The sequence below is a fragment of the Periplaneta americana genome, chromosome 17, assembly GCF_040183065.1.
Source record: "Periplaneta americana isolate PAMFEO1 chromosome 17, P.americana_PAMFEO1_priV1, whole genome shotgun sequence".
NCBI classification, from domain to species: domain Eukaryota; kingdom Metazoa; phylum Arthropoda; class Insecta; order Blattodea; family Blattidae; genus Periplaneta; species Periplaneta americana.
In genome coordinates, this window is record NC_091133.1 from 87,415,150 (window position 1) to 87,428,276 (window position 13,127).

The window sequence follows — 13,127 nt, forward strand, 5'->3', positions numbered from 1 at the left end:
AAATAATGTTACTCAGTTGTGCTTTGACATGGAAACGACGTAACAGATTCATGAACAATATATGTATAACTGTAGAAAGTTAATATAGGGACATCACTTTATTTTACCAACATTTTTAACATTAACCTGGCTATACTCGGAAACACTGTTACCCCCTTCCATTACAGGAGTTTGGTGTTACTAATGCAATATGTAAACAAATCATTTTACTAGCTATAGGAGGAGAGAAAAGTAGTGTATCCATTTATGCTACAGGGAAATACGATATTACGATTTTCAGTTTGTTTATTAATTTTACGGTATTTTATTAAAATACAGTAGAGTAGTAATAGCTTCTTTTTTTTTTTCCCCCCCACAAAAACTCAACTCTTCAGGCGCTTGTAATCATTATATAATGGCTACTTTACTCAGCATATTACCATACTTTCGGCAACTCTAATCTTCACTTCTGCTCAGTCCACACAGATAAAGTTAATCAGTCATATATATTATTTTAATGTACCGAAGTACATTAATCAGTCATGCTACACACCGTACCTGTGCGAAATAATCAGGGCCAAGTGTTTATGGAGATTGCGAAAATCACGACATTGAAATAAATATACAATAGATTTTTACTAATTTTTACGAGTTAAGTAATTCTGGTTAATAATATGCGGATAAAATAATCAAGACAAATCGCGAAATAGAGTTCTAATAGCGAAATATGAACACATTCGCGAATTATTATTATTATTATTATTATTATTATTATTATTATTATTATTATTATTATTGTGTCGTTTTATAGAGAATTTCATATTCTGAGTTCTTTTTTCGGACTTTTTTTCATTTGAATTTGTTATACATTCAAGTAGGCTATATTACATGGTATTCCAGGTGTTCTGATTACATTAGTGAACTCAAAAGTCGAAGAATTCAACATTTCACTAATAATTTGAAAGTATTAATTTGAGAGCTGCAAGTTTCTTTCGTTTTTAATGAATGTGTGTTAAATACAGTCTCAATCCAACAAATATTGTCTATTGGGCAATGGCCATACCTCACCTTTACCAGAATCCAACGAACCTTTAATGTTAATTATTAATTGGAAAGTAATATTCATACTGAGTTAATACTCCAATGTCAAAATAATTGTATTTTCTAAAATTCCCATTACTAGGCCTACCCGTCAAGACTACAAATCAATCTCCAACATTCTCCGTCGACATCAATATTAAGAAACACAAATGATAAAATTAATCTCCATAAATCCTGTCCCTGGAAATAAGCTTCAATAATATAGGCTCTTTCTTCTATAGAAGAAGCAACCATATTTCTGAAACACACTACACTCTGTAGTGTTTACTTCACTGTTAGCAGACTTCGAATGCAACAGCGGCCGTAAGTTTGTGTGGCTGACGGGAGCAAGGACATTAGTGAAAGGGGTGGGAGTCAAGTACATTCAGAAACGCAGGTGCAAGTAAAAATAAAGTGATGTCTCGGTACAAGCTTGTCATTACTCACATAAGATGGATAAATAACAAAAACAATATTGGTGGGTATTATCATGTGCTTATATCCAGTATTTATTAACAGTTAAATTAATTGTTAATTTTATGTGGCTCAGAACGTTTCTTTACTATTGGGGAGTTAACTGTTATTCATAGCTTATTTCATACCGTTCATTAGAAATACTGTGTACATCTTAACAGCAAACTGTATTTATCCACTTATTTAATTATTTAATTTTTAATTATTTCTTTCTTTAATTAATTAATCATGTATTTAATTATATATTTATTTACTTATTTAATTAATTATTCAATTATCTAATTAATTATTTGTTTATTTGATTAACTAATTAATTATTTAATTAACTATTTCATTATTTATATACATTTAAATAACTATTTAATTATTTATTGGCTTATTTTATTATTTATTTATTTAATTAACTAATTAATTGTTATTTAAGTAACTGTTTATTTAATTGTTGAATTATTTGTTGAATTAACCAATTAATTATTTATTTAATTATGTTATTATGTATTTAATTTCCTAATTAATTGTTTAAGTAATTAACTATTTTTTGTTTATTTAATTCACTAATTAATCATTTAATTATTTGTTGAATTAACCACTTATTTATTTAATTAATTATTTTATTATTTATTTAATTAAATAATTAATTTTTAAATAATTAATTATTTTTTGTTTATTTCACTAATTAATTATTTATTTAATAATGTATTTATTCACTTATCCTAATTTCAATATAGACGTTACCACGTAGTCGTCGGAATTTTCTCAAATCTGCTGTAACTTTTTAATAAGCTTCTCTTAATTTTATAGTCTTATAGGAACAATTTCTAGAAAAGTGTCTTCAAATGCGTGGTAACTGCTCCTTTAAAGTTGTTGTTTTTTTTTTCTTCTTCTTGGGCGTTGCCATGCTGAAATCTTTGTTTCCTTGTTCTCGGAGGAGACGAACACATGGTGGAACACTTCGAAATGAAGTCGGAACTATGTACTTTAGACAACATACGACATCGCCTTGACAACAGATAAATATCAATAAAACAAACGGGATTTGAATGTTGCATTAAGCCCCGCCTGGACCACTGAGTACACAATGACCGGTTTTTTATTTGCCTACCTCAAATTATATTTTATTACTATACCCACGCTGAATAACCTGTCCAGTTGAAAGCAATGTTAAGTCATCAACAAACACACACAGGGCCTAATTATCCGGTCCGGCTTCAACTTATAAACAAGTAACCAGTTTTCATATCGATCTTATCTGTCCATTTTCTGATCATTTATTAATGCTCATGGATAGAATATCACTTATAATTGTAAAGTTTACCAATTGCACAATTCCCCGACTATGCTTAGCAGAGAATCCTCTATTGGGATTTTGTGCCTTATGAAGGGGATCTTCTACAACATAAGATCGAACACCTCCTTGCAAGTTTACACACTCGTAAATATTGTGAATAAGTGACCTATAAAAATGTAACTACCGTTACAAACTCTAAGATAAATTGAACAGCAATTTAGCGTTCTACTGGTGCTTGAGACGCTTTCTTACTTAACATTACCTAGACACACCTTGCCCCTGCTCTAGAGCCATAATTTAATACATCAACGTCTGCTGTGAATCGCATGTTGTTCTCACATTGAACACTTATGGGAAATCCTCCCCATCTGTAGAAGATAGAATTTTTATTAAGAGAGAAAAAATATAATATATTTTATATACCTTTCACGTGTTAATGAACTAAGTTTGAAAACACCCTAGTTTAGTTTATTAACACGTGAAAGTTAAATATATTATACAGGGACATCATTTTATTTTTACTTCAATTTTTATTGTACCTGAGTTTTTGAGTGTACTTAACTCCTACCCCTTCTACTAATGAAGTTCAAACTCTTCTCCACACAGAATCAAGGCCGCATATAGTAAACAGCACTGAGTTAGTGAGAATAGTACGTTCCAGAAATATGTTCGCGTTTTCCAGTGACGAAAGAGCTTTCAATATTGAATCATATTTTCGCACAGGTACTGTCCGTTTGCCTACGTCGCATCCCGATTTCCCCCACCTGCTTCTGCTCGTCACTCTGTAAGAGCTGGGCTGTCTTAGATCTTTTCTGAAAACATTAATTTCTGTTAGGAATTGGACGTTTACGTAATATTATACAACTGTTTAAAATAACTTAAATAAAAGGACCTCGTTAAGTAATTGTCACGTGATTTTCCCCCTTTCTACGATCCTGCGACATAACCACTTGGACGGACAGTAGATAGCATGTCTGAGTAATTTTTCTGTGCGGGTCGGGCAGAAGTGAAGATTGAAGAATTTACAGTACGTAAGGTACTCTTTTATAGAGTAGGTACAGAATTATTTCAACATAAGTTACTAGTACGAATGACGAAACTGGCAATTGGTATTAGATGCAATAGTCTATAGTGCGATAATATGCACAAAAGAACTGAAGCCTGTATCGAAATGAACGGCCACCATTTTCAAAAATGTGTTTAAATATTCATATTATGATTATTTTTCAATTTAAACTTCATTCTCTATATTGTACGCTAATGTGCTGTAGACAGTATAATATGCACTGCATAATGAATACGTTCGCATGGATAACTCAGTTCGTGAGTAAAAACACTTATTCTTGATGGAGTACTGTATTTTGATTAAACAAAAACCTAATGAAAATTATCGAACTTAAAATCGCGATATTTCCTAGTTTACGTAAATGGATGAACTACTTTTCTTCCCTCCTATACCTAGTAAAGTGATTTCTTTGTGTTTTACGCCAGTATCATCGAACTCAAGTCGTGGAAGGGGGTAGCAAACTGTGTTTCCTGTTTTCTAAAGGTATAGCCAGGTTAATATTAAAAATGTTAGTAAAAATAAAATGATGTCCCTGTATATCCCTTAGTGATACAGTGTTAAACGTTGTATAATCTAAATGTAGGGTTTTTATGTTTGGTTTAGTGTACAAGTCTAAAATAGTTGCCACGAACGACGGTCGATGACGACGTGATGCATGAAAACTAAAGACAGATGGACTTGGCGACGTCATCTTCAGTTTGTAACCGTTTACAGTTTAACTCACTGAAAATTTCAGCTTTGCGTTCTTGAGCTTTGGTAACGTCGCACAAAAATCAGCCTGCTTCTGCTTTCGGCTAGAATTAGCTATTCGCTTCGTAAAACCACTATCTTTGTCTAGGTTTTGTAAGCCCTATTTAATATGTCACGTTATTATTTAAATTTAAAAATACTGTATCTTTCAACTTATATGTCAGTGAATTTTATTTAATTTATTGATGGTGTGATAATTTGTTAAATATTAGGTTGAAAGTAACGTTTTATTTCTTTTTTATTATTGTTGTTGGTTTGTTACTTTCAATTAATATCTCATCTTTTATTTGAATAAGTTTGATATGTCAAACGTTACGAAATTATTACAGTGTGTTTAATAGTTAGGAAATATATCAAAAGCAAAGAAAGATAATAATTTAAATGAACTTTGAATTCAATTACATTCATGATATATTTTTTAAATTAATTAATTTTGATCCCGCCATATTTCCTAGAGTTCTAAAAAAAAAAAAAAAAGATATAAAAATGTAGGCCTGTTGTGGTTTATAATGAACGCCAATGTAGTCCTACTTGTAATAAACAAAACAAATTAAAACACAGCTCACTGACTCTCGTTCATGGCAACAAGTATATAGTGCATACATTTTAACTTTCCACGTTCGCGGATGTAGAGCGGACGCGGCAGTGTACAGCACAGCTGCACATAATTATGCGAGCGTAGACAAGTAAAATGCAGAGACTGTAGTTTGAGACGTGAAGGATCACGGGGAGTTGTGTAAGGCAAGTCTGTTCCCACGTTCTAACAAAATACAGGTTTTAAGATACCTATATTTGAAAGCTATTTTGTGTCTTACAGTTCACATTATCAGCTATTTTTATATATGTAAGCTTTACAATACCAGCCTCTCTACGACTTTTATATGGTAGGGATTTTGTCCTGATGAGATTTTAAGGTTTCTTATTTGTCGAGAAGACTCAATTTTTAAAGTGCTAAACACTCGTCCTCGTAATTTTTTGATGAAGGATGGATAGAACAGAGAAAAATTCTCTCCGACACAGGGGCTCGAACCCGGGTTTTCAGCTCTATGTGCTGACACTTTATCCATTAAGCCACACCGGATTCCAGTTCCGATGCCGGATCGAATCCCCCAGTTTAAGTTCTACCTCTCAGTTTTCCCTTTGGTGGCTACCCTCATGTGCTGTGTCACAGATTATGTGACAACGCACTATGTACAGAGGTGCACTCATTACGAGTGACTAAGTGGCCGGGATCCGACGGGATGAGCTCCGTCTTGAATCACTAAGTGATTACTTACGCATATCATGTTTTTATGATGTACCGAAGTACACAAAATACCTTTTTTACTTTTATTTTAATATTATTAAAAAAGAAACTGACAACCAAAATGTTACTTAATAGATAATTGAACCCAGAACTCGCGAACGATACTTACGTCACATAAAAATATACAGAATATTCCATTTGAATGAAGAGGGTTGGAGTGATTTCCGATTAAACCGAAAATGGATGTTTTACAAAAAATCCAGTTTTATGCATTTTGTTACCGGAAATATTTCACCAACTTCAATTTTAAATAGATGTATAAATGAAAAATATATTAGGGGTCTACCAGAATCCAGTTATATCCGTGATGTGTTTCGCGTAGTTAAATAACCAACATAAATGTTGCTTTAAATTTATTTCATTGTAATCTTAATGTACTCTAATATCTGGTGCGAGATTCTTATGTAATAATTTTATATTGTGATTTAAGACTCACGATTTTTATCGTGGTGAGAAATATTTGAGTTTCTGCATTGTCATAGATATAGAAATACTCAGAGTTTTGGAGTTACATACTGGCGCCATTATTAGAGAAGACAAGCAAAGTGGAACCTAACGAACAGTTCAGGGTTAAGCTCCCAACTTACAAATAGCCTTTTCTTGCATTCCTTGCTGATAGAGCCGATACGTACAGTGGCTACTAAACGTTGGCTATAACTAGACTTCGAAGGTCAGGTTCCGATGGAGGAGATACAGGTTGACTGATAGCGGAATGTTGGACGGAGGTCTTGTTTACTTTTTCCGGTCTGGTTGGAGGTTTCATACTTGCTAGAACTGAAGCTGGGACAGTAAGGACTGTGTGAAGTCATTGCTATATAGAAAACTAAATTCAATTGAAACAAATTTTTAAATATACATTATTAAATGCCTTCCACAAAAAAACTTACAGTAGAATAAGTAATTTTATTTGAAATGGTAAAAGCTGTCACAATTACTAGCAAAAAAAAAATAATAATAGTCTTAATTATGGACTAACATTTATAATGACATGAATTTGAAGTCCCGGTATCTATATAAAAATTATAATGTATAAATCCAAATTAGAAGTAGAAGATATTTGGAATATGTAATTTAAATTCGTATTAATGTGCTATGTTTAACATATGTATGTTTTAATAAGTGTCTTGTTAATTTGTGATACCGGTACTTCATTTTAATTTATTTCATTCTCAGTTTACTCTATTTTTTTATCAAGTTAACCTACAACATTAATTTCATTTCGATTTCTTACTGATATTAAATTCTTACTAAATATAATACTTCTTATTTTCATTTTAAGTATAATATATACCTTCGTTTGATAACCGTTTTGAGGTTAGACGATTCCTTTTCAGAGTGGCAGTTGCTCCTGTCTGGGATATCATTAATACTGAACAATAGTAGGTAAACCTCCCGCCCGCCTCAGTCTCACGTTCGCACACGTTTGAATTTGGTACTGGATATTAAACAGTGTGAATTCGAATTCCAGTCAATCAGAGCAAAGTATTGATTGGATTGGATATTTCAAAGTTGCAAAATTATGCAACTGTCCAACTTCATTAGCGCTATCTTTTAGGGAATTATCGGAGTTCTCTAGTGTAGATTTTGTTTTTGAAAATAATAATAATTCCACAAAAAACGATAAATTTATGAGAAAATCTATATATTATACGATATATTGAACCAAAGTTTCGATATCGATATATCGAATCGAAAATATCGGTATTTCGTAAAAAAACCATAAATCGTTCCCATCTTTAGTCTGTATCAAGTAACACGGACAGATCTCCATGCCATGATAATAGCCGGGGTTGCTCTGAGATGAATGTTGAACATATCATTAAGCTTTTTATTACGTGGTTTTTTTCCTTCTGTACAATAAGGAAGCTAATAAATCTCCTATTAAAATACAAGGGTGTGTGAGGTTATGAACATTATGACTATCCTAATCTGTCTGGCCAAGTGATTTTGTAAGAAATGGTGTTCATTATATAACACCACACTCCCATGCATGCTGTGTTTATCAAATTCCACAGAAGCCAGAGTCTCATATTCTAAGAATTCAGACCCTGCTAACTGCATAGCTATAGAGTGCTCCACATTCCTTTACAACCTGAACAATTGCATAAGTAGAATACTGTTTCAGACCTGGAGGCATTTTCTCGGAGAATTACAGCTGCAGTTAGAGGCGCAGTGGCCGGTGGGAAGAGACAAATGTAATTGGTGTATCTTGAAGAGATTGCGAAATATAAACCGCACGTACTGTAGTGGTACGTGCCTGTGAGGGAATCTGCGTCGATCGTGAGAGGCGGAGTGATGTATTGGACACTGTAACAAGATGCTGGAAGAGGAAGACTTTTGAGTGGTGATGTATGAACCTCAAGATGCGGTGCAAATCGTTAAGTGATGACGCAACGGATATGAAAACAAATGCGATTACTAATTACAGAAAGACTCGCTCGTGTAGAAATTATCCACGGACATTACTGCGAACTCCGGATTGAGTCAGAGAGCGCCTAGAATTTATTATAGACCTGTGGTTCCAAATGCGAAAGGTTTCCAGAGGAAGAATGCGGATCGAGAAATGCGGCGTTGAATTCCAGTTACGCTGATTATTGACTGATAAGTTTTTTGAAGTGGGGCCAGCCAGAATTGATCTCTGGCGGAAGCAGTCATCACTGCCAAATCTTACAGATAGAACACGCACGAAGTTTATTATATACAAGTATGAAGCAATACTTTACAAGTAATTGAACTTAAAATTATTTCGTGTAAGGAAAATTGAGCTCTGTAAAAGCTTCTTGTAAAATTGTATTAATTACGCAATACTAGTTAGTTTCAAATGGCGTTTGCTTTGTTCTGTTGCACAAAAGTATTGAAGTCTTGTATCTCGTATATGAAGGGTTCAGAACTATAGTGGGCCAAGCGCCATTTACTAAAACCGTAGAAAACAAGGCTTAAAATGAAGTTATTACCATAATTCAATGGAAACACATAGAGTAGTACATTATGCAACGAGCCTATAATGAAGGCAATTAAGAAGTGAGTATGGATATTTATGAAACGAGCGCAAGCGAGTTTCATAATTTTCATACGAGCTTCTTAATTACCATTATAGGCGAGTTTCATACGACTTTTTATGCTCGACCATATTTCTAACTTGATATTATTAATTTTATTGTATCTGACCTGGAGCAATGTCCCGTATGTTGTGAGATGTGCGCAGACGCGAAAGTATTGATTTTTTTCCGAGGAACAGATGTCCACAGTGACCTTGCTAGGCCGCAAGAACCTATAGAGATAACATTGAAATAAAATTAGACATTTAAAAACGAGATGACAAATTGAATTTATTTGACTATTATTTACAATTAACGCTAATTATTATAGTAACAGAACATAACCTTCTGCGACAGTATTGGATTTCCAGCCTCCGTGACTTTTCGCTAATTCTCTTTCGATTGCATATCCGAGAATAATCGATACTTGCGGTTTTATAACGGTACAAAGCTGACTTGTCATTGGCTGAACACCTGTAAGCTGAGTTGTCATTGGCTGAACACCTGTACTTTAATGAGTAGGTGTACTTTAATGACATGCATTAAAGGACTGCTACCAGGTGTATAATTACTACATTTCGGCATGGTCGAGCATAAAGTAATATAAAGTATACACATTAAAACTAAATGATATGTCAATATCCATTAAACTATGGTATTCACTTAACTTTAACCCTTGTTTTCTCCGTTTTTAATAAATGGTGCTTGGCCACTATGGCTCTGAACCCTTTATATATATATATATATATATATATATATATATATATATATATATATATTTATCCCAGTGAAAGGAAAATGCTATTTACATCAATGTTCACGTGCGTTTCCAACAAAGCTGCCCGTGGTAAATACTTCAAATACAAGTGACTTATAAATAAACGTAGCTCATAGTATAAACCAGGGTTTAAGCCACAGTCGCATTTTGCTACCCGACTTCTAAAAATGCAACAAACTTTGAATGTAAATGTGCAAAAATGCGACAACCACATTGGATTTCAGAAACGAAGAGAAATGGAGAAAATGAAATCAAAGATGTGTTTGAACTAATCTGGATTTAAATGAAATGCTAATGGCATGGGCAATGTTAAAAAGGTACTGAGCAATGGATGGTCAGAATTTGATTTCAAAGAGTTTGTGCAATTCATGTAAGTTAGTGAACAATTTCTTCTAATTGATTTATATAATTCCATCGCATAAGCTACTGTAATTTGTGAGCGAGGATTCAGTTGTATGAATCTTGTAAAAATTGGAATTGGAAACCGCCTTTCAGTAAAAAGAGTTAGCACTCTGCTAACAATAAGTCTTGAAGAGCTACTAGCAAAGAATAACGTATTTTAACATGATGTAAATTCAGCATAATTGATTCTAAACATACCTACGTCTAATGATTTACTTACATACTGTAAGTAGGCTATATTTAGAGTGTGATAAGATGGATTGAAAGTAATACAACTACAAGAAAGAAATTAAATAACTTTTTGTTTCTGCATATTTATTAATTTTATCTTTCTGCACAATTATTTATAATATTGCACAAGCATTTCGCAATTTGCAGAAATATAATTTTTCATTTGTGCATTTTTGCGACAATTATTTATTTTCTAGCTTAAACCCTGGTATAAACTAAGTTTCAAATATAGCTTAAAATATATTTCGTTCTCCAAGTACATCGATAACTTTATAACCTTTGTACTTGCCTTTAGCGAAGACAAGCAAGGTGCGCCACACCTTACACTACAGTAGAGACAGATTACTAACTTTTAACTTTTGACTGGATCAGTGTTTACTTTGAAGTTGTCATATGATAGTAATCTACTCATAGTATGATGAAGATAGAAATATTTTTTGTTTTATCTAACGTTCTAACTGGTGAGAAGTAAAGCGTCACGGGCAGTCGTGTCAGGCACGTATACTTCAATACTCTGGCGAAGAAAATGGCTAGTCAAATGCAGGTTTTACGCTATTTTGTGTATCTTAAAGTTCATATTTTGAATGTTTTGTTCTGTTTAAGCTTTTCTTTATAGTATCTTGCCGTGTGTGACTTTCCAAAGAAGTATTCAGTCTGATGAATTTGAAAGGTTTCTTTGTTAGAAATGTTGACGAAAACTGGATATTAATTTGGAATAGTGGAAGGATTGCTGTGGAAAGAGAAGAAACAAAAGTAAAATCGAGTGTTTACTGTTTATAGTCGACATTTATTTCATAAGCATAAGTTCAGCTAATGTCTGCGATCAAAACTGACTGGCCCCACTAGAAGTTGTCAAGAAATTTTAAGCATCTTGTTGAGATAAGAAATATTGTGGTACAGTATATACAAATATAATATACTGCGATAAATGGAGTAAAATATTTTGGAACAAAATATCATGTGCCTAGATTTTGTTAAAATTAAATTACTCAAAAATTCAATTGTCGTCACCTACAGAATTTGAATAGTCTTGAACTTCATTTTTCTCAGAAACTGTCTTGATGATTGGTGAAACTAAATACATTCTTGTAACGACATTATTGAAATGCATCTTTCATGCTTTCAAATTTCGTTTGACATGTGCCACTGAAATTCAGAGCGGCAATAAAACTCTTTCTCGCATCACAACAAATCTTTCATATAAAAGTGAACCACCGTTCTATAAAATGCAGGTATCGTTGAACTTACTGAAGCATAACATTACTTACTGAACAAGAATAGGCCTATTAACCACATTCATGAAGGCGACATTTACAGTTCCAACATATATTGTGAGATACTGAATTGAACACAAGATCAAGTGCTTTACATTATAGTGTGATACGTTTTGGGCTTCGTCTGGCCTTTATAAATCAGACGAATATGAATCATGTATGATTTACTGGTCAATTTTATCTAAAATATGTTTGCAATGTGCCAAATATCTCTTAACATAAGTGGGTATTAGTTTTAACATGATAAACTCTCGTTAGGCGAATGGCAGTAGCGTTTACTTTCCATATCGGACACCAGGATTCATATCCAGGCGAGTCCAACTGGAATTGATGGTGTACAAAGAGAGTAATAAACGCAATTTTATCGGAGTAATCCCATTTCCTCCGCCATCATTTCTATAATCGTCGCTGATCAATAAAAATGTGCCCAACTTTTTCCGACCATCTTTTTAACATATTTTCTGACATAATGGTTTCATATCTGACCAGCCACCTGAGCTAAATAGGCTATACATTGAGAGTAAGAAAGTCGCAGATTATAGCAATGAGGAAATTTAGAATGAGCTTCAGTATGTTCATATTTTTTTTTTTTTTCTGTTTTGCAGTTGTGTATTTGTCGAGGCGTCCTCAATGATACTGTGTTATTCTGCAATAAGAATTTGAAAATCGATTAATTGTATATGTAAAAATGCTATGTAGACACATTGTACAGTATTTCAGTAAATATAACTTATTAATTTATAACGTCAACTCATTTTATGTTTTAAGTGGTTAATGCTGAAGCGTACATTGCTTCTGTCTACGTCATAAATATGTACACAGTGTCACAAAACTCCTTTTCCTTAAAGCTAACCATTATAATATTTTCCTTATAACAAAGGAATTTTTTTACGCTTTATATACAGGGTGATTCACGAGGAAAGGTAAAAAATTTAGGATGTGAATTCTGAAGTCATTCTGAGTCAAAAAGTTCATATGAATATAGGTCCGTTTTCGAACGGTTACGGAGATATGGCTCTTTTATTTCGCAAAAACTTCTAAGATTCCATTTTACTAACTCGCATTTAGAGACAGATAACGGACAAATTTAAAGTTTATATTCACGTATGCATACATACCTAATATTCTAGATGTTTTCGCACATTTTCGAAGGTACCTCCTCCTGCTTCAATGCACTCTTGCTCTCGGGCGTAAATCGCGCTCATCGCACGGGAGAGTTGCACGTAGGCTAACTGTTCTCTATTCCGCATCCAAAATACGGTCGATTAGCGCCTCTCTCGTTTCCCCCTTCCTTTGCTATACCAAGTCTTTCACCCAACCCCATAGACAGTAAGTTCTCTTCGATATGGTACCCTTCTGTTCGGAAAGCGTCGTTCATATTCAGCGACAGCAAGCAAGGAATTTCCATCATACAAACCGTAAACATACACAATATAGGCGTATTCTGTAGTCGAAAATTTA

General features: G+C 33.3%; 1 protein-coding gene across 3 annotated transcripts in view; it reads left to right on the forward strand.

Moving 5' to 3' along the window:
- The window catches only part of LOC138693071 (uncharacterized), a 512,392-nt gene extending 502,666 nt beyond the window's left edge, over positions 1-9,726 (forward strand). For all 3 annotated transcript variants that reach the window (XM_069816649.1, XM_069816648.1, XM_069816650.1), the window contains exon 5: positions 8,069-9,726. The gene's annotated coding sequence lies outside the window, so the exon portion shown is untranslated. The remainder of the gene's footprint in view (positions 1-8,068) is intronic.
- The last annotated feature ends 3,401 nt before the right edge of the window (positions 9,727-13,127 follow it).